This window comes from Notolabrus celidotus, chromosome 15 (genome assembly GCF_009762535.1).
Source record: "Notolabrus celidotus isolate fNotCel1 chromosome 15, fNotCel1.pri, whole genome shotgun sequence".
NCBI classification, from domain to species: domain Eukaryota; kingdom Metazoa; phylum Chordata; class Actinopteri; order Labriformes; family Labridae; genus Notolabrus; species Notolabrus celidotus.
The window spans coordinates 28,653,355-28,672,586 of record NC_048286.1 but is presented as its reverse complement, the minus strand read 5'-3'; the positions used below and the strand labels follow the sequence as shown (position 1 = coordinate 28,672,586).

General features: G+C 39.5%; 1 protein-coding gene across 1 annotated transcript in view; it reads left to right on the top strand.

The window, feature by feature from the left end:
- The window catches only part of slc6a9 (solute carrier family 6 member 9), a 219,456-nt gene that overhangs the window by 1,661 nt on the left and 198,563 nt on the right, over positions 1 to 19,232 (top strand). Inside the window, exon 2 of the mRNA XM_034703117.1 lies at positions 1,330 to 1,478. The gene's annotated coding sequence lies outside the window, so the exon portion shown is untranslated. The remainder of the gene's footprint in view (positions 1 to 1,329; positions 1,479 to 19,232) is intronic.

The window sequence follows — 19,232 nt, the reverse complement described above, 5'->3', positions numbered from 1 at the left end:
ATCTGTACTTTACATTTTTTACATTATTTTTTGAGGGAACTTTTTACTTTTACTACATTTAGAAGATAATTATTGTACTTCTTCCTCCACTACATTTCTATCAGTGCTCCAGTTACTCACTACTTTTGCTTTGAAGTCAGCTCATGAATTCCCTTCTCTTTTCTGAAATCTGATCCCTAAGACAGTAAAATGTGTTTGTGTAGTTCTGTTTGTCTCAGTGGTTTAGACATACCTGTATATTGTGCGTCTCCACGGTTGAACATGGAGCAAATGGTGGCTGTAATTCTCCACCTAAGCACCCATGGTCATATCTTCAGCCCGTGTTAGAGGTTTTTGAAATGAAGAATGATACGTGTCATTTGAAATGTTCTCCATGTTTCCCACTCTGCCCAAACATACAAACATTCATTGTCCAACCTGAGAAAGCGTGCTGAGCTACGTAACATTTGTTTCATTCCAGATGAACATTTCAAACTAACTGGTCTGTGTAGTAACTTAGTTTCTGTATTTATTGTATTGTTAAGTAATGGTTTCTAGATAAACAGAATGTAATAGAATTTACTCCTATGTATTCTTGACTGCACTCATACTTTGTGAAAATACAAAGTTTTGAGGTCTTTCAAAAAGTACTTTGAATACTTAAGTATTTTTAAAAGATTTGACAGAGAAACTTTCACTTGTATTGGAGTAATATTTGACCAGGAGGATCTTTACTTTGACTTAATATTAAATACAAGTATTATTGATTTGTCAGCTCTAGTCTCAACACTTTGTCATCATGTTTGGTCCATGAGTCACACTGTTTTAAAGAGAAAAGAACATTAAGTGTAAATCGTAAATGGTCCTCTTTCTTTTCAAAATAGTTAAATTTATAGAACTTCCTGAATGTGATTTCATTATTCTGTAGCCAGGTCAGTCAGGACTTGTGATGTTTGATTAAATCAAAGGCCAACACTGTTACTTGTGGGAGTATTTGAATGGACGTGTAATTCTGTGAATCCCATGTCCCATTCAAGGAAATGTCATTTGGAGGTCAAACAGAGTGTGTCCTGCTGTGGAGGTACACAGTGTGATGGTTTGGTCCCCTTGGCTCTTTTGCCATACACACATGCTGATCAATACAACAGTGCTCACCCTGCCTGGTCCTTCTTCCTGCACAGACCCATAAACACTCACACGCGTGCACAAACTGCATATTGATTTAATCACTGACTTACTTTGAGCAGATGAGGAAAATAACGTGAGACAGTAACTAGAATGTGTGCATTTGTGTCATTGTGTTTGTGTGTGCCTGTGTGTGTGTGTGTGTGGTTGCGTGTTGGGTGCCAGAGGTAGCAGGAAATCTATTGAGGAGGCGCCTGCAGAAAGAGGCAGGAAATTGAACCAGTTGACAGAAGAACCCCCTTAAGGCTGGTTCACAGTCATTAAGGCCATTTAGCTCATCAACCTGCTCCACCCAAGACCAGGAGCTGACTCTGGTTAGTGTCCTTTACTTATTCAGTTACAACACTATTGTACTTAAAAGTGTGGAGAACCTGGGTAAGGTGTTTGTGCAAGTAAAGCTATTGTAATGACAAAAATTGGTCCAATGTAAAACATGTGCAGATTTACTGTAAATGAACTAATGTTTGGGACAACTCTTTGCATTTAACTGCAATCAAGCCCCAATGTACGGAGGCTATAGCCCTCATCATACTGGCCATAGGTTTGATTTCCAGCTCCGGTATATGGTGCACACATCATCCCACAATCCCCTTCCACATGTCTTGTCCCTCTCTCAAGCTGTTCTGTCAAGTGAAGGTGAAAAGCCCACTAAACAATCTTTGAGATATAAAAGTTGTATCCATGTATCCATTTCCCTTAATTTGATGACCTTGCATTAATATATATTTACAGTAGTTGGATGGTGTGCTAATGTCTATGTTACCTGCCTCATAGCAACACCTCATGTTGTATTAACCTCCTGCAGTGGCTCTATGTCACCACAGGGTGGCAGTGGTTGATCGCAAACACACTCAGAGCGTGTCATCCTGTAGGTGATGTTCCACATTTAACTTGCTAAGCCATTTATATATTTGTCTTTTTTTGCAGTATGTTATTGCACCTATCTTATTCTTTGAAAAAGTACACAACAAATGATTTATTGCAAATCTTTGATGGAAACAGAAAGAGGATGGAGTACTCACTGACAAGAAGAGTCAAACCCCCCATGCACCAATGTTTGTACACATGTAGACAAAGAGCAACTGGTTTCATCCCACTGACTGTGAAGTTAAAGGAAAAAGTCAAATTGATAAAACATAGAAATCCTGAAGGAAAGTTTAGTATAAAAACACACGCTGTAAAGTTGCCTCAGTTTAAGGAAGGACAATCAGTTTGTAAAGTGTGAGAGCGACCACAGAGAAAGAAGAGGGGCGAGATCACCTCCTCTGTTTCATCTTCTCCTTCAGTCCCCTTCACAACTCCTCCTTTCATCTCAGCAAGGCCCCCAGGGGAGAACACTGGTTGTGTGTGTATGAGTATGTGTGTGTGTATGTGTGTGTGTGTCGGGAGAAGAGGGGGGTCTCGGAGTCTGGCCACAGGATCAGGGTCCCTACATCTTGAAAGGAGGAGATGACAACATGAGATAATAGTGGAAAGGAGTGACAGGATTGTGTGTGTGTGTGTGTGTGTGTGTGTGTGTGTGTGTGTGTGTGTGTGTGTGTGTGTGTGTGTGTGTGTGTGTGTGTGTGTGTGTGTGTGTTGTGGGGGGGTTATCGCCTCCCCCAAAGCCCCAAACTCTGTGATATTCTACCTGCTGGTCTTCACCTGCTCACCTGATGATCCCTCTGCTGAGCTCGGGCCTGATGAGCTCACAGGATGAATAAACCAGACTGTTAAATACTGGATGTAAATGGAGAGCAGAAGGGGAGCGTCAAACACAAGAAACAAGAGCTGAAGAAGCCGTTTTAAATGTTCACAACATGATTTTACTCTGAAAAGCGTATACTCACAGTAACTTGAAATCAGTCGTCTCAGTTCAACTTCTACTACCTGTAAAATAACTTTCTTTACTGCAGATGTGTCACAGCATGGAAGATGGTCGGTTCCCCCAAAGTAATAAATGTCCCCTAATGGGATGATGAATAATAATGCAGCTAATTGGTGTACTTGCTGTAATATTACAATTTTAGTGATGCAGAATCTGTATCAGTGTTTCAAAGTCTGCTATTTCTAATGCCACCAGTTTGAGCTCTCAGAACTGGGGCAGGGTGTTTCCCACAGCCTCATGATACGATAAATATCACGATACAGAAGCCCCGATTTCTGTTTTGTGATACACATTGCGTTTTGAGATTGACCATGTCCTACACACAATTTACTACAACAAGGGCTAAGTAAGTCGGTTGTAATTCTTACGTTGGACTTAGCTACGAATTTTTAACTCAAACTTACACCAAGTGCACCAAGCCTGACTACAACTAGTCGTAGCTACGCCTGGTTTACTAAGCGGCATCCTTCGGTCTCATAATATGAAGCCCACGCGGAAGTGTTATAAACTGCAGTTCATTGAGTGTCCACTTGAGGCTGGCTGCAGAAACACCGGAAACCACATAGACACCCATTCAAAAAAGACGATCTTTACAGCAATAATAAATAGGGATGGGCAATGATGTTCGAATATTCGTTCACTTTGTAAAAATCGAAGAGTTACTTTGAATATTTTCTCATTTTTAAATAAATTTCTCATCGTCAAATAGATGTCAATGATTATTAAATAGTGTTTTGGCTTGAAAATGCCCATCCCTAATAATAAACATGTTTACAGCCAGGTTCAAAAAACAGCTTTGGTCTACATAGCTAATTTCTCTATCGGCACACACTGTACAAGGGGTGAATTTTTTTCAAACAGAACTTTAGAAGGTATTAAGATTATGAGTTTTGCCTATTTAAGGACATGACTGACTTGACTGGCAGGCGGGAACACTGTAGCTGTTGGTGAGGAGGCTCAAACCCCGCCTGTTTGGTTGAGTTCTGCATTTCCAACATGGCTCCCGCCGATGATTGGCTTCAAAACAGCGCTCAGGAACAGATGGGTGACGTCACGGATACTACGTCCATTATTTATACCGTCTATGGTCACAACCTGTGTGAAGACCATGACAGCACTAGCGAGATCCATCACAAGCAGCCATCATGCAGTGAAACACACTGCCAGTCTACAACGGCACTAAAACGAGTTAGTAATAAACTGCTGCCCAGTCAAAAATATGTTATATTGGTTTCAATATTTATTTATTTATATATTTAAAAAATGTATTTTTTTTTTTAAAGCTATATTTTGGGGCTTTTTTCACCTTTATTGGAGAGGACAGCTGTCGACAGGAAATGTGGGGAGTAGAGAGTGGGGGAAGACATGCAGTGAATGGTCTATCGGCCGGGAGTCGAACCGACTACAGCCCTTGTACGTGGGGCGCTTAGACCACTAGGCCACCAGCATCCCCTTATTTAAATTTTTTGATGTGCAACCATCTAGCAACTCCCAGAAATTCGGCAACCCCCATTGGGGTGTTGACCCCTAAGTTGAGAATCAGTGGATAACACAACCCAAAAAAAATACAGATGGTGATATGAAGAAACAAAACTAAAAAGTTGTATACAGAACGTACAAATGATCAGATCATGGATAACTCTCTCTCATCCTAAAGCACTTTCATGAATCATCTTGTATATGACTCGCCACCATCCTGATTTTTAAAGTTCTGTCACCAATACTTACTCTGTTTATATGACCTTAAATAGCCAGACTAGTTTGACAGACATGAGCATCTCATTGATGCTTGTTTGCTTGGATGTGAGATGTGCTGCCAGATTGATTCTGTAATGTGTGAATCGATGCATGTACTGGCATGACGTTATATTGACATTTATGTTTTTAAAGCGCAGCCCTATCAGAATTATAGAATTATATCAGAATATATTTCTTTAATAAAAGCAGCTGAATGAATACGGAGTCCAGGTTGGGAACACGGACCTGTCAAATTGGCAACAAAAGTGAAAACACCAGCGTATGAACAAAAGCTTCAATAAAAACTTATGAGACAGACTAAACATTATGCACAGTTAAACACATTATAAAAACATACAGCAGTTCAAGCAGATCATGAACATCATGTTTACAATGTGTCAAAAAAGCATTACAACTCCACTGTGCTTGCACGCACAAGTGTCAGACGACCCAGCTCTCCATGATACTCTTTACTGTCATCTTAGACATGATTACTTGATACACAGTGGCTCTCCTCAGAACACACATGTTTGATGTGGTGCATGCAAAGCAAAACTCACATCCTGCTCCTGATTGAGACAAAAGGAGCCGGCCGTGACCTGTTTTCACTTGATGATCCTGTGCCCACATCCAATTGTTAATACATGAACATCTGTGTGTGTTTTTAAGAGAAGACACTGTTGACATACCAGGCGGGGTGAGAGAAGGAGAACATATCACATCAGTAGATTACTTTGGATTTACTTTATTGTCCACCTTCTTCCAGAGAACAGTATAGGTAATGTAAGATTGTACACATAACAGATGTTTCAAAATAGCAGCCATTGTTTAGTTGGATCACACAATCATTTAAAGCTCAATGATGGACTGCAAGTTACTTAAATAACACAAAGAAAAATAAATTATGTATTAACTCAAGAATGTGATTCTTCCAGATTTATGCAGAATTACTGAGTTTTGGACCGCTGACCAGTGAATCACAGGTATACTTAGAAACCATAGACAGTATAAATAATGGACGAAGTATCTGTGACGTCACCCATCTGTTTCTGAAGCGCTGTTTTGCAGCCAATCGCAGGCCTTTAGCCTCCTAGCCAACAGCTACAGTGTTCCCACCTGTCAATCAATTCAGTTATGTCCTTAAATGGGCAAAAATTATAATATCTTCTGAACCGTTGTTATAAAAATCTTTTCCCCGTACAGTGTGTGCCGATAGAGAAATGAGCTATCCAGGCTACAATCGTTTTTGAACCAGGCTGTAAACATGTTTATTATTGCTGCAAAGATCGTCTTTTTTTGAATGGGTGTGTATGTGGTTTCCCTTCTTTCTGCAGCCAGCCTCAAGTGGACACTCAATGAACTGCAGTTTATAACACTTCCGCATAGGCTTCATATTATGAGACCAGAGTTTGCCGCTTGGTAGAAACATATTTTGAAAGGAGGCAGGTATAGCTGTGAAATACAGAGAAATTAATACAACTCTTAATGTTCATGTACCCATGCTGTTTGTGTTGAATTCAGCCTATTGTTTTGAATTAATAGCAGTGAGCATTGTTAGCTGTTTATATAGAAGGCTGTGTCGTACTGATATGATAAGTTTATGAACCAGGCTGTTAGCGCTGTGTTTTCTGTCTTCATAATGAAGGGTTTTAACCAGCTTTGATGTCACTGATGTCGGGAATTTGGTAGATGGATAAAACATTTTAAAATGTGTGTTGTTAAACAGTTTAATAAGGTCATAGTTACTTTTTGTTCAAAGTGATAAGCTGCTCTACATCTCTCCCTCTGAGTAAGCTCCGTCTGTCAATGAAACTTTCTTGCCACAGTTTACTAAAATGACTTCTTTTTTAATGTTTCTTTTTTCCATACCAGTTTATTGTCATGCCGAAAAGTCCACATTAAAGTTTGACTTGTATGCAACTCCCTCATCAGCTAGTAAAAGAATACATTTTATTATTTTTCATTTTTTTTTGTAATTCACTTTTTTTTTATTGTTTTCAAGAAAGTGCAAAATTCAGTAAGAAATAATACAATACAGAAAACAAATACATTTCACATAAAAAGTAGTAATAAGGCCAATGACAAAAGAAAGACATAGCAATACCAAACAAACAGTAATAAAAACAAAAATAAATAAATCAATAATTAAAATGAAATGAAATAAACAAACAACAAAACCAATTTCTCACAGGGAAAGCACAGAGCTCAGTGCATCGGGACCACTCACACACTCCCATCCCACTCATAAACAAAGGTAGTTATTCCATATTGTATTGTATCCATAAAGGGGCTCCATCAGTCCAAAAACATCTCCTGTCTGATATTAATCTTAAAAATGAGTTGTTCATAGGTAGCTTTTTAAGTCATTTCTCCCAGCTTAATTTTTATTTTTTGGGCTTCTTTCATTCCTTCCAACAGGAAGACTGCAAAGACAAATTAAGCAAAAACTTTCTAACACAATAATTCATAGCAAGCAGAAAGGTCAAAATTTAAAGCATGTTGTAAAGTTTAAAGTGTCATTCCAGCTCACCTTGGCGCTCAGTCAAACTTTCAGTATTTCTCTATCAGTGCAGCTCAAAATCACAACAATATAATTCATCTGCATACAGACTCTTATTTAACTGTACTGTAGTTTTGGATCACCACGGTACGGTAACTCCCATCAGGATTAGAAAAGTTCCATCTTTTCTTTATTGGAATAAACATTTTAGTTTGTACAGTTTAGCCTGAGCATTAAAGAAAAAGTTAAACATGGCCAGTTTGAAGAATATTCAAAAGTTGCAGCAGCTTAAACATGAAATATGAATCTCTGTATCACTTTGCTTATTTTAAGCACCTTACACATTTTGAAAATACAAACAGTCGTCATTTTGAAGTTGACTGAAAGCTTCAAACTTTAGGTTACAACAGGCCCGCAAGTAATCTCTCTAAAGCCTCACTGTGAGGTAATGATAGGGTTTGTTTGAATGGTGCTCTCTGTAATCCTCCAAGAGCTCAAATGAAGATCAACAAAAGGTGATAGACATGCACTAACACACACGCACGCACGCACGCAAGCACGCACGCACGCACGCACACACGCACACACACACACACACACACACACACACACACACACACACACCTGCTCACACGGTGTCCTAGTAGCTATCAATATTTGACCCATGTGAGTCTGAGACAGAAAGACAGATTTGGGTGTTTGATATCGTACACATTCGGGACGTTTCAAAGCTACTAACTAGTCAAACCATGTCTTATTGGTTTGCAAGGTGAGGCAAACATTAGCAGAGCTAGCACCACCAGCCAATGGTCCTTGCAGGTCAAGGTCCACATGTGTGGTGCTGGTTATACATTGCTCTGGTTGTGTGGTCATATGCCAGTTTAACCAATCACAGCCTACATACAACTTTATCTCCATTGTCTCAATCAAAATACTGACAAACCACTCCACGCTAACATGAGGTATGAGAGTTTGACTTTGATATTTATGTAAAGAAAAAGCTTAGTTATTGATTTGTAAGAGATAAGTATGTGTTTTAAAGGATTTCTTTGAAGTTCAATCTATTGAAAATGCAGAAATGTAAGAAAAGGTGAAGGCTCCTGTATGTAAAAGATCTATAATCTTATATCTCGACGATTCAGTGACTTGAAATCGATTCAGTAACTTTTAGATTTCTATGTCTGGGACTTTGTAGTTTTCAGGGTCCAGTCTAGACCTAGAAATGCACTAAAAATACTGAAGCTAGTTTAAGAAAAAAAATGTATAAAACTGACTCCCTCTGAAGAACTATGCCTGACTTGACTACACTGTTTGGTTGACTATTCAAGTGCTCACTCTACCCAAAAGTGTCCTGCTAATCAAGCTCACTGTACCATGGGACAGGGACCAAGGCTACCGTTGATTTAAAAAGTCCATGCACTAAGATGTAGCTATGACTGGAGGCAGGGAAGGTAAATTACCAACATTTATGGAGTGGCGGTCAGATGCTGAGCACAGACTGTATAAAACATCAACGTCAACTATTGATTTTTGAAGCCATCCAATGGAGGTTGTAGTCTTAGAAATTCTGGATCACCCCAACTTTTGAGTGGCCTGAAGCCTCCTGGCAACTACTATAACAATCAGCCGTGCCCTTAATTATGCAAATGTGTGCATGACTTTAAAGTCTTAATATCTTTTAAATGGATGTGTAAATAAGAAGGAAAAAAAAATCAACCCGTTCAGTGTGTTTGAATAAATAAAGGAGTTATTCAGGCTTAAACCATTTTTTGTCCTAGGCTGTAAACATGTTTAATATTTCTGTAAAATAAGCATTTCAGGTGTTCTTGAGCTCTTTGCGCCAGCTTTAAAAAAAATATATATATATACATATACATATTTTTTTATTACTTACCTTTTACTGTAATATTGATTTAAATGCTGCTTTATTATTTTGGTAATTTTAACTGTTATCTTATTCTATTTTTATTTATCTGTTCATTCATTTATTTATTTTATTTATCTACTCAGATTTTATTGATATTTTTAGCCTTAGTTTTATTTTCAACTCTTTTCATTACCCTTTTAAAAACAATTTTAACTATTTGAATTCTTAATTTTGATGCTTTAACTTATTTTAATAACACATATTTTATTGTTGGTGTGCATTAGTCTCTATTTTAGTCTCTATTTATTATATATATATATATTTTTTTTTATTAGTACTTTTTTTTTATTATTATCAGTATTATTATTTTCCCCTAATATGTCTTGCCATTGTTTTATTTCTGCTTCTTTCTTGTTTTTCAATTGCTGTAAAGCACTTTGGAGTGGACATTCAAGGGACTGCAGGTTTTGCACTTAATGGCTTTATTTATATAATTTTTTGTAACACCAGAAGTTGTCACTTGGTTATGCTTTGCTGCCAGTGTAAATGTCATAGCGGTGTAATGGAGAGGTGTATTTGTTCAGCTGTTGAACCTGGATCAGAGGTAGTAATAGAGGCATACGAAGGGTGAATTGGTGTCACTGTAAAAGATTGGCAGGGTTGGATAGTACTGTGTGCATGGGGAGCTCCTGCTGCAATAGTCTGAAAGAGGCTACATTGTCCATGCAGCTCCTCACTGGAGACCAGGATTACCTCAAGGATGTCTGAGAAAGGGATTGAACATGGCTCTTGAGTGGAAATCGTTGGGGCTGTTACACAACTATTACCAAAAGATTAGGATATCCGCCAGTCTTCCGTTGGTGTTTGAACACTCAGATCCTCTCCTGATAGACAGTGGTTTACACAGTCTCCTGTGGAGCCCCTTCCTAACTCACTGTGGACCATCCTTTAGTAATCTTGTGATAACACTTTTAACTGACAGCCTCTGATCCGTGTCATAATCCCACGATTAGCACGTCAGTTTGTCAAAGGGGAAGAGTCCAGTTTGACTGTTGTTGTTGTTAAGATTTTTAAAAGCAAATGGGTAAACTTCACGTTCATACTCAAGCAAACAGTGGGACAATGCTTGGTTAGTGGAGGATTAGCACAGACACGGATTATGGTCCTGCTTTTCCACTCTTTGAGCTCATTGATGCACACACGCCGTGGACACACAGAGGGCCATTGACTGTTTAAGAGGATCATGGTTGCCTTTACACTGGATCTTAAAGCAATAATAAGTTTAAAAAAGAAAGATCCTAAAGATAAATATAAGTTTCACAACACAACATGCTAATCAAACTGGACTGTAAGGTCGGAGTCACGGCAGACAAAAAGAACACTTCAATTCTCCATGAGGGATGTAGTAACACCTCAGTGTTTACAGGTTGTACCAAATACAGAAAATATAAAGTGTATTTTCTACAGAATGACTTGATTTCAGGTTTTTAATTCCAATCTTTGTCTAAAATGTCATTTTTTAAAACAGGCTTCTTCTTTTATTTTACTCTAATTTGCATAATGGCCTATTGCGCCACTTAAGATAACACACACACAGACAGACACAACTTCTGTTGAGGTAATAAGTTGTGTGCACAGCCAAGTGTTTGTGCAGGCTGACTACTGTTTGCTCATTATGATGCAGAATTTTTGTTCATAACTGACAGAGTTTTATACAGCACAGTCATTTAAATGTGACGAGCGACTGAAGGAATCTTTTTGTGTCAGAAAATGTTCATCTTCAACAGCTTTGTGTTTGATTTGATCTTTTGTTTTGGTGATTTCAGAAACAAAAGGGTATCCTGAGATCTGTAATGCCGGTGTTTATTTTGCAGCAACGAATGGTGGTCCTGAATACTTGAGTACAATAAATGTACTCATAACATATATGGGATGGACAAATAATTATTATTACCTGGCTTTGGCAAGGCAACTTTATTTGTATACACAAGGGCAACTCAATGTGCTTTACATTAAAATATTAAAAGCATTGTAAGACATTCAGACAAGCATAAAAGAACACAATTAAAATGACAAATATAATAAAACAGAAAAGAACAGGAGAATTAGAAATATATAAAAAATTACATCAACATTTTCATTTAAAGTGAGTTAAAAAGAGCTAAGATAGGAAGGCAGTGGCAAATAAAAAGTCTTAATCTTTGATTTAAAAGAGGTGAGAGTTGGAGCGGACCTACAGCTTTCAGGGATTGTGTTCCAGATATGTGGTGCATAATGACTAAACGCTGCTTCACCATGTTTCCTTCTGACTCTAGGGACTGAAAGCAGACCAGTACCTGATGACCTCAGAGGTCGAGGTGGTTCATAAAGTAGTAGCAGATCAGCCTAAACCATTCAGTGCTTTATAAACCATCAGCAGGATTTTAAAGTCTATTATCTGACAGACAGGAAGCCAGTGTAGGGATCTAAGAACTCGAGTGATGTGGTCTACTTTGTTGGTCCTTGTTAGGACTCGGGCTTCGGGCTTTCTTACTAATCACCTGACAGTATGAACTACAATTCCAAAACAAATGGGACGCTGTATAAAATGTTGAGAAAAAACAACATTTTTGCAGGTTGCTAATCATTTAGCTCATATATTTAATTGAATATTGAGCAAAGACAACATATTATATGCAGAAAATGAAAAAAGTTCTAGTCTAATGAAAAATAAATGATCTTTTTAAATTTGATGCCAACAACACGTTCCAAAGAAGTTGGGACAGGGACAGCAAAACACCGGAAAAGTTTTGTAATGCTTAAAAAAAAAACATGACTAATACTAACTAGCTAGGTTTATTTGCAACAGATATCATGACTGGCTATAAAAAGGGCATTTGATCGATTTTGGGTCTTAAGATGAATGCATTAAAACCAGACATGACTGTAGTGGAAATCAATGAACAGCCACAGAATCACCTCCAAGTTCCAGTGTTTGGGAACACTGCATCCCTGCATCTGCAAATGAAGGTTCAAACTGTACTATGCAAAGAAGAAACTATTTATATACACGTGATACAGAAACCCTGGGAACTTCCCTGAGCCCAAGCCCACTATAGATGGACTGAGGTTAAGTGCAAAAACTGTCCTGTGGTCTGATTAACCAAAATTTGACATTATTTTTTACATTGTTTTTTATTTTATTTTTTAAATCTAGTCTCATTTTGTGCAAAGAAGCGCTCAAGCTTGTGTTCAATTAATGCATCAGCGAGCAAAAAACAAAGGCAATGCAGATACACATTGAACAAATATCAAAAACTCATGAATGAAAGTGAAGGAAAATAGTAGGAGTGCGTGTGCGTGTGTTTGTGCGTGCGTGTGTGTAAGGTGTCATTCCCAGAGAGGGGGGTTGAAATGAGGGATGAATGAGAAGGTCAGAGGAGAGCCGTCTGTCTCTGTGTGTTGTGTAGCTGAATAGATGAGAGCCGGTGTGGCCTCAGGCTCTACCTGACAGGCTGGCTCGCTACCGACCTGCTCATCATTCTTTAGCTGACTGTACTCACCTGTTCAAATACATCCCTGAACACAGGAGGGGGAGGGAGACTTCAGACTTCTGGTTTTAAAGGTTACAGATCATCTTGTATTGTTTTGATCAGATGTTTCTGCTAACCCCACAAACCTCAGTGTTTCCAAGTATTGTATATAGCCTGGTTTATGCCTCAGTTTATTGTTCTTACACATTGTGACCTTGTGTTTCAAACACATGGGCCAGGCAAGGCCATAGCACAGGCCAGTGGGTCTGGCATTTTGTAATTCCTAGTGCATCTCAGCTTTTTTCATTCTTCATCTAAGATGGACATAAAGTGACGTTGGTTCAACACACCAATGAAAGTTTATCGTGTGTAAAGCAGACAGCCATGTGATTTGCCATGCGAGTCTCTTTCTCTGATTATTGACTGACTTTTGGTTGATCTCAGCATCCAGGGTGTTAACAGATTTCTCTACACCAGGACTACACCAAGTTCTAGGACCATGTGTGGATCGTTCCCATCCTGGCCTCCATGTTTGGAGCAGTGATGACTTAAAGAAGTTATCCTCATGGAGCACACAACAGTTGGTTGGGCAGTCCTTGATCACTCTGTTGGTGTGAGGGTGTTTTTTCCCTCATAAGGCTGTTGATGCTCTTCATTATTTCAATGGTCAGCGCTTTAAGTCACTGAGAGTCCATAACATCATTAAACCAGCTCAGGATCAGAGTGATCAGACAGTAAGAAAGCATAGAAATAAAAGGTTGCAGCAGGAAACATCAACTAGATAAACAAAGAGGAGTCCAGGAGGATGAACTGACAGAATGGATTAAGTGAGAGTGGTGCATTTATATGCCTTATTTTGTCTGTGATGTGGTTGGATGAGGACTGACTCGTGTATTCAACTTGAGCCCAAACTTTTTTTTTTAATTTAAGGAGTAGACCGGAAATGTGAATTACAAAGTAAGACTGTAAGAAAAGATCATTCAAAATGTTTACAGCTGTTCTGCCAGAATTACTTTTGTGTATTAATCCACAGCAGAAAATAGTTCCTTGTAAAAAATGAAATTATATTTTTTCACCGGTGAACCAAGGTTGATATTAAAAGAGATTAGCTTGCAGAGTTTGATGTCAATCCTCAGATTGTGTCACATCCAGAACAAAAAAAGAGGTCATGGAGACCGCAAGGCATGCCATGTAACAAGCAAGGTTGATTTTTCCTTTTTCAAGACCAGTGAACCTGCAAAGTCGAACTTAACTATGTTTAGATTTTTATAGATTATAATAAGGATTTCTGATGTGATACAGTTTACATATCAAATGAGATCCTCTTAGAATTAAAATATTGATTGAAAACAGGTGGAAAACATGCTTTCTCTCCAAAACAGAGAAGTTGATCTTATTTTGGTTCGTTTGTAGCTGTTTGTTTTATCAGATAGTAATGGGACACAGGTTAAATTGCTGCTTAAAGCCATGCTCAGATGCACATAAAAAAACAGACATTTTCGGCCCTTATCTTGGTCACAGTTGACACTGATGCAGGAGCCTTTTTAATGGTTTCATCACATTCATACGATCATAAAGTGGCAAGAATTCACCCAAAAATGATTCTAACATCCTCTTAAGCTTCAGTTCTCGCACTTGATCTTCTCTCCTGTCCTCCTTCCCCCTGATCGTCTCCTTCCTCGTGTTCGGCCTGAGCAGAGAGACAGAAGGATTTTGATGTTGTCCCAGACAATAGACAATTTGGGTGATTTCCTGTGAGCCAGTGTCATATGATTTTGTCCCGAGGCAGTGATGTTTCAGAGCCTTTTGTCTGGCTGGCCTGAGCCATGGAAGTCTGACTTCCCTCTTTCTCCCGTTCCCTTTTCATGTGGCCTGTGTGAATGAGCCGAGTCCGCGGCTATTGTGGTGTGATTTAGTGATTTATCCATTGGATCCAATGACCGAGGGATTGACGTGCAGTGTTAACTGTGTATTTGATACCACCAGCCAGCTCTTTCACGGGGATAGTCTCTCCGCATAGGAAAGACTGGTGCATTGTGGGAAACAATGGCTTTTGTTGCATTGGATAATAGAGGTTTTAGAAAGGGTATTCATGTTCCTGTGGTGATTAGATGGTTTTAATGTTGAAGTTAAAAATGGTATAATCCTCTCTCTGATTTCAGTGATGTCTTCACTGTCAGTGTCTTTCTTCTCTTCAAAGCTCAGGTTTAACAAGCTTGTGCATTTCAGTCAGTCAAAGCCGAGCGTGACGTTCATGCAACATATTTTCATATTGTGGTCGTGTTTGAGAAAGATGCTCACGTCATAAAAAGTAAGTGGAAGTGACGAGGCGTTGTGAATACAGGAGGTGTAAATGAGTGCATGAAATGCCAGGTGATAAACTGGACTGACATGGATGGTTCGAAATGTTCTAATCAGGAAATGTCAGCCTTAATGTTAAGAATCCTTCTGCCCCAGCATGTCCCTGACCTGAGGCTGTTAAAGAAGCATCAGTATGTTACGAATGCGGGAACTAGGCTTCAAATTCCAAACCCCTGCTTCTCCTCTCAGATAGAACAGATAGGTGGAGTGGTTGCATGCAGAAGAGCCATGCAAAAAGAAGGAAAGATAAGAAATGTAAATACTCTGCTGTAAGAAAGGGTAACTAGACAGATGGAAGCAAAATAGGTTTTCAAATGACATAACTCAGATGTGAATTGGGATTGACTTGAACAAAGTTTAAAGTGCAACTTGTAGGTTAAATGTTTTAAACAGAAATACATAACTTTGACTGAAATAGCTGTTGGATAAGTTAATAATTGTTTTTATATGTTTAGCAAGACATAAGGGTGCAGACTTAGAGGAAAAGGTGGCTTTTTTTTAAACATGGCATCATAGTAGGTCACACCAGGGACTGCGGCTCTCCCACTCTGTCTCTGCTCAATGTAAAGTAGTAGGAGTCTGAAAAAAGGACAGGAAAGGGCTGACACAAATACCTAGGACACCTCATACAGACAGAGGGTCTCTCTCTCTCTCAACTTTCATCAGCCTTCAAAAAGGGGGGGAAAAGGAGATGAAGATACACAGAGGGAGAGCTACATGCAGGGGCGCCGCCAGGGATTTTGGGCCCTAATGAAAAAATATCACAATTGGGCCCCATCACCGAAGGCCACAAGAACCCTGTGCAACGGCTGTCAGTCAGCATCAAAATATCTGATTTGAAGGTATTATTTGAGTAATCTCTGTGACATTAAAACAGACTAAATCACTCAATGCTTCAACCTGCCCAGCATCCAACACAGACTATAGGCTGTAGCTTATGTTTTTATAGGCTTTTGTAATAGTACAGATAGAGAGAGAGAAAAAAGAGATTCCCACAGACCCCCTTCAATAATGCTAATTGACATGCTACGTTGCTCACCTTCTTGCTCATTGGGTTGGGAGGAGTTGTGGGGAGACAGTGCACCTGCTGAGACATCAGCTGCTGAGTCTGGTAGGGAGGGCGGGGAAACCCATTTAGTATAATTAGCTAAAACCTAGTTCATCTCATTGTGGACATCCAACTAGCAAACAGGTTGATTTTAACCACTCAAAGACTATACCAACCTTTCCTGGAGAAAAATTGGGTGACGTACTGTTGCCCTTTCTTCTCTCTCTCCTCTCTCTCCTTCGTTTCCCTCCTTTTCTGGGACCCAGACCTTGTCTTTACATTTTAGCTGCCTTTAGCGCACTCTGTGCAACTCTTGTCTGACTGAGCAGATTATTTTCGGGCCCCCTGTCAGTCATGGGCCCTTGGATTCATCCTAACTTTTCCCCCCTATACGGCGCCACTGGCTACATGAGGTGCAGTGTGGGGGGTTTATAACAGTGCAAAGAAATAGACAAAATAACCAGTGAGATAAACTCATACATTAATTAAAGCATGAGGAGATGTAGATTGTGTCTAAAATCATATAGTGAACTGGATGTGGAAATACAGGAGAGATTGGGCCCAGCAAGATGCGCAGCATGACAAAGACAGCTACACAGTGTTATATCTGCTCGTCTCTATAAATCATCTGTATCTTCACTGTGTTATTTTAATCCTTCGTTCTTTGGACATGTGCAGTCTGTTCCCAAAGTCTGAACTGAGTTGGGAAAGAAAGTGTTTAGATATTCTACACTTTTGCTTGGAACAATCTACAGTCTGCTTTTAATTTGAAAAGCTTAGTCAGTCTGAATGTTTTTTAGTCCTTATCAAAGAGTCTGGAATTCAGCCTTTCTGTGTGCAAACATTTAAGTTGACTTCTGCAATGGGACTTTTGGTTCTACTGTTCTACTGATTCTGATTGTTTTGCTGTTGAAACTTTGTGTTGCTGACGTACTTGACCACGTGTCCCTTGGAGAAGGTCAATGGGACTAACCTGGCTAAATAAATGATAAATGAATGAAGTGAACTTACCGTACATCCTGTGACGGGAACGCACTGTTCGAAATGTTTAGCTGACGTTCCTCATTCACCATCATTCTCCACTGGGTCTCATTGTTCCTTAACTTCACGTCTCCTGTGTTATTACCATAGACTGTATAAAATATGGACGTAGTATCCGTGACGCCACCCATCTGTTTCTGAAGCGCTTTTTTGAGGCCAATCAGTGGCGGGAGCCATATTAATGCTGTTGAGCGATTGTGACGTAAAGAGGCGGGCTTTGAGCATCCTAGCCAACAGCTACAGTGTTCCCGCCTGTCAATCAAGTCAGCTGTGCCTCTCATTGGAAGACTCGTAATCTCAATATCTTCGAAATTGCAGCGTTAGAAAAAAATTCACCCCCCCGTACAGAGTGTGTCGATCGAGAAATGAGCTATCCAGACTACACTCATCTTTTGTTCCAGGCTGTAAACATGTTTATTTCTGCTGTAAAGATCGTCTTTTTTGAATTGGTGTGTATGTGGTTTCCGGTACTTCTGGAGCCAGCCTCAAGTGGATCCTCCATGAACTGCAGTTTTTAGCACTTCCGCATTGGACTCATATTTTTAGACCGGAGGTTGATGCTTGGCTGTAACAAGGTTGCATCAACTTTTGGAGACAGCCTCAGGTGGACATTCCAGGTACTGCAGTTTTTGGCAATCTGCATTGGCTTCAGTTTTTCACCACCTGAGGTTGCTGCTCGATAGAGATGTAGTGAAACATACATGTGACACAGACCCACACCATTGTGGCCCAGAGTTAAGTTACTTCAATTTAAAGAGAAAGGAATAACAACAATTAAGGTGTGGATGTGTGCAAGGGTAATATCAAATCTGAGCCAGTTTGTTAACAAGAAATATGTGCATATTTAAGATCGTCTTTTTTGAATTGGTGTGTATGTGGTTTCCGGTACTTCTGGAGCCAGGCTCAAGTGTATCCTCGATGAACTGCAGTTTTTAACACTACCGCATTGGATTCATATTTTTAGACTGGAGGTTGATGCCTGGTTATTACTTCTTATCCTGTCATGTTCCTGCTCTCTCTCTTTGACTTTAACTGGCTCTTGGATAAAAGCTTGAGGTCCATTGTATTGAGATGAATTATTACTTTGTATTGGCAAAACTTAAATCATTTAGATCCACATTTATTTGTGTTGAACATTAGCTTAGCCTAGCGATTCTACGTCACATCCGGTTGTCCAACATGTAAGCTGCACTCACTCAGGAAAGAAGGATCAGAATAGGAGAGAGGTGGATGTTAGTTTCAGAAAACATGTTGTGGGGTTCAGTTTGCTTGTCTGAGCTGTTTTCACTGATGTCTTCAAACGAGTGCGTATCTGTTTGCCTTATTAACATCCCACAAACAGTTAAGATCACAAAATGTGACCGTCCCCAGTTTCAAACAGACAGTTGTTTTTAGGATGGAAGTTTTTCTTGGGACAAGATAACAACACAAAGTCAACTTGTACTTTTTAATTGCTCTTGCGTGTGGAAGCGTTGCTCGAAAGGATGCTGGCTAGAACATGTGCTGAGTTGGAAAAGGACAACAAATACCAAAGCCAAATATCTAAACTGGCACTAACCATGGATTAATTGCAGCGTATGAATTACTTTCTTCCTCATTGTTCAACACTGCCAACTCTACATCTTCAGGTTTAGACGGCAGCTCATTAGTAACAGGGAGTTTTAGAACAAACCACTGAATTAGGTACTATTGGTTAAAAGTTCTCGTGTCCTCTGAAATAGTTCCTGGATTCCCTGAAAAAGCCTCACACTGTGGGTCAGTGTTTATTTAAAATCTGCCCAATGACCTGATGTTGGTTTTACTTTTCTACCAGGAACTGACTTCAGACTTGAACTGACGTGAATCTTTAGTACCAAACCAACCGTCATACACGGCCTGAATGTGTCCTCTGTGACTGCAGCTGTGTCTGTCACCTCCTGTGACCTACAGCGAAGACAGACTTGTTGGCTTTGATCACACTCTTCTGTGCACAATGCAAACATACACAAATTCAAACACACACTTAGACACAAACACACACCATGCTTCCATAATGCTTGTCCTTCTTCTGGATAAGCGCCATCAGGTTGCATTTGTTACCAAAGCTGTGTGTGTGTGTGTGTGTGTGTGTGTGTGTGTGTGTGTGTGTGTGTGTG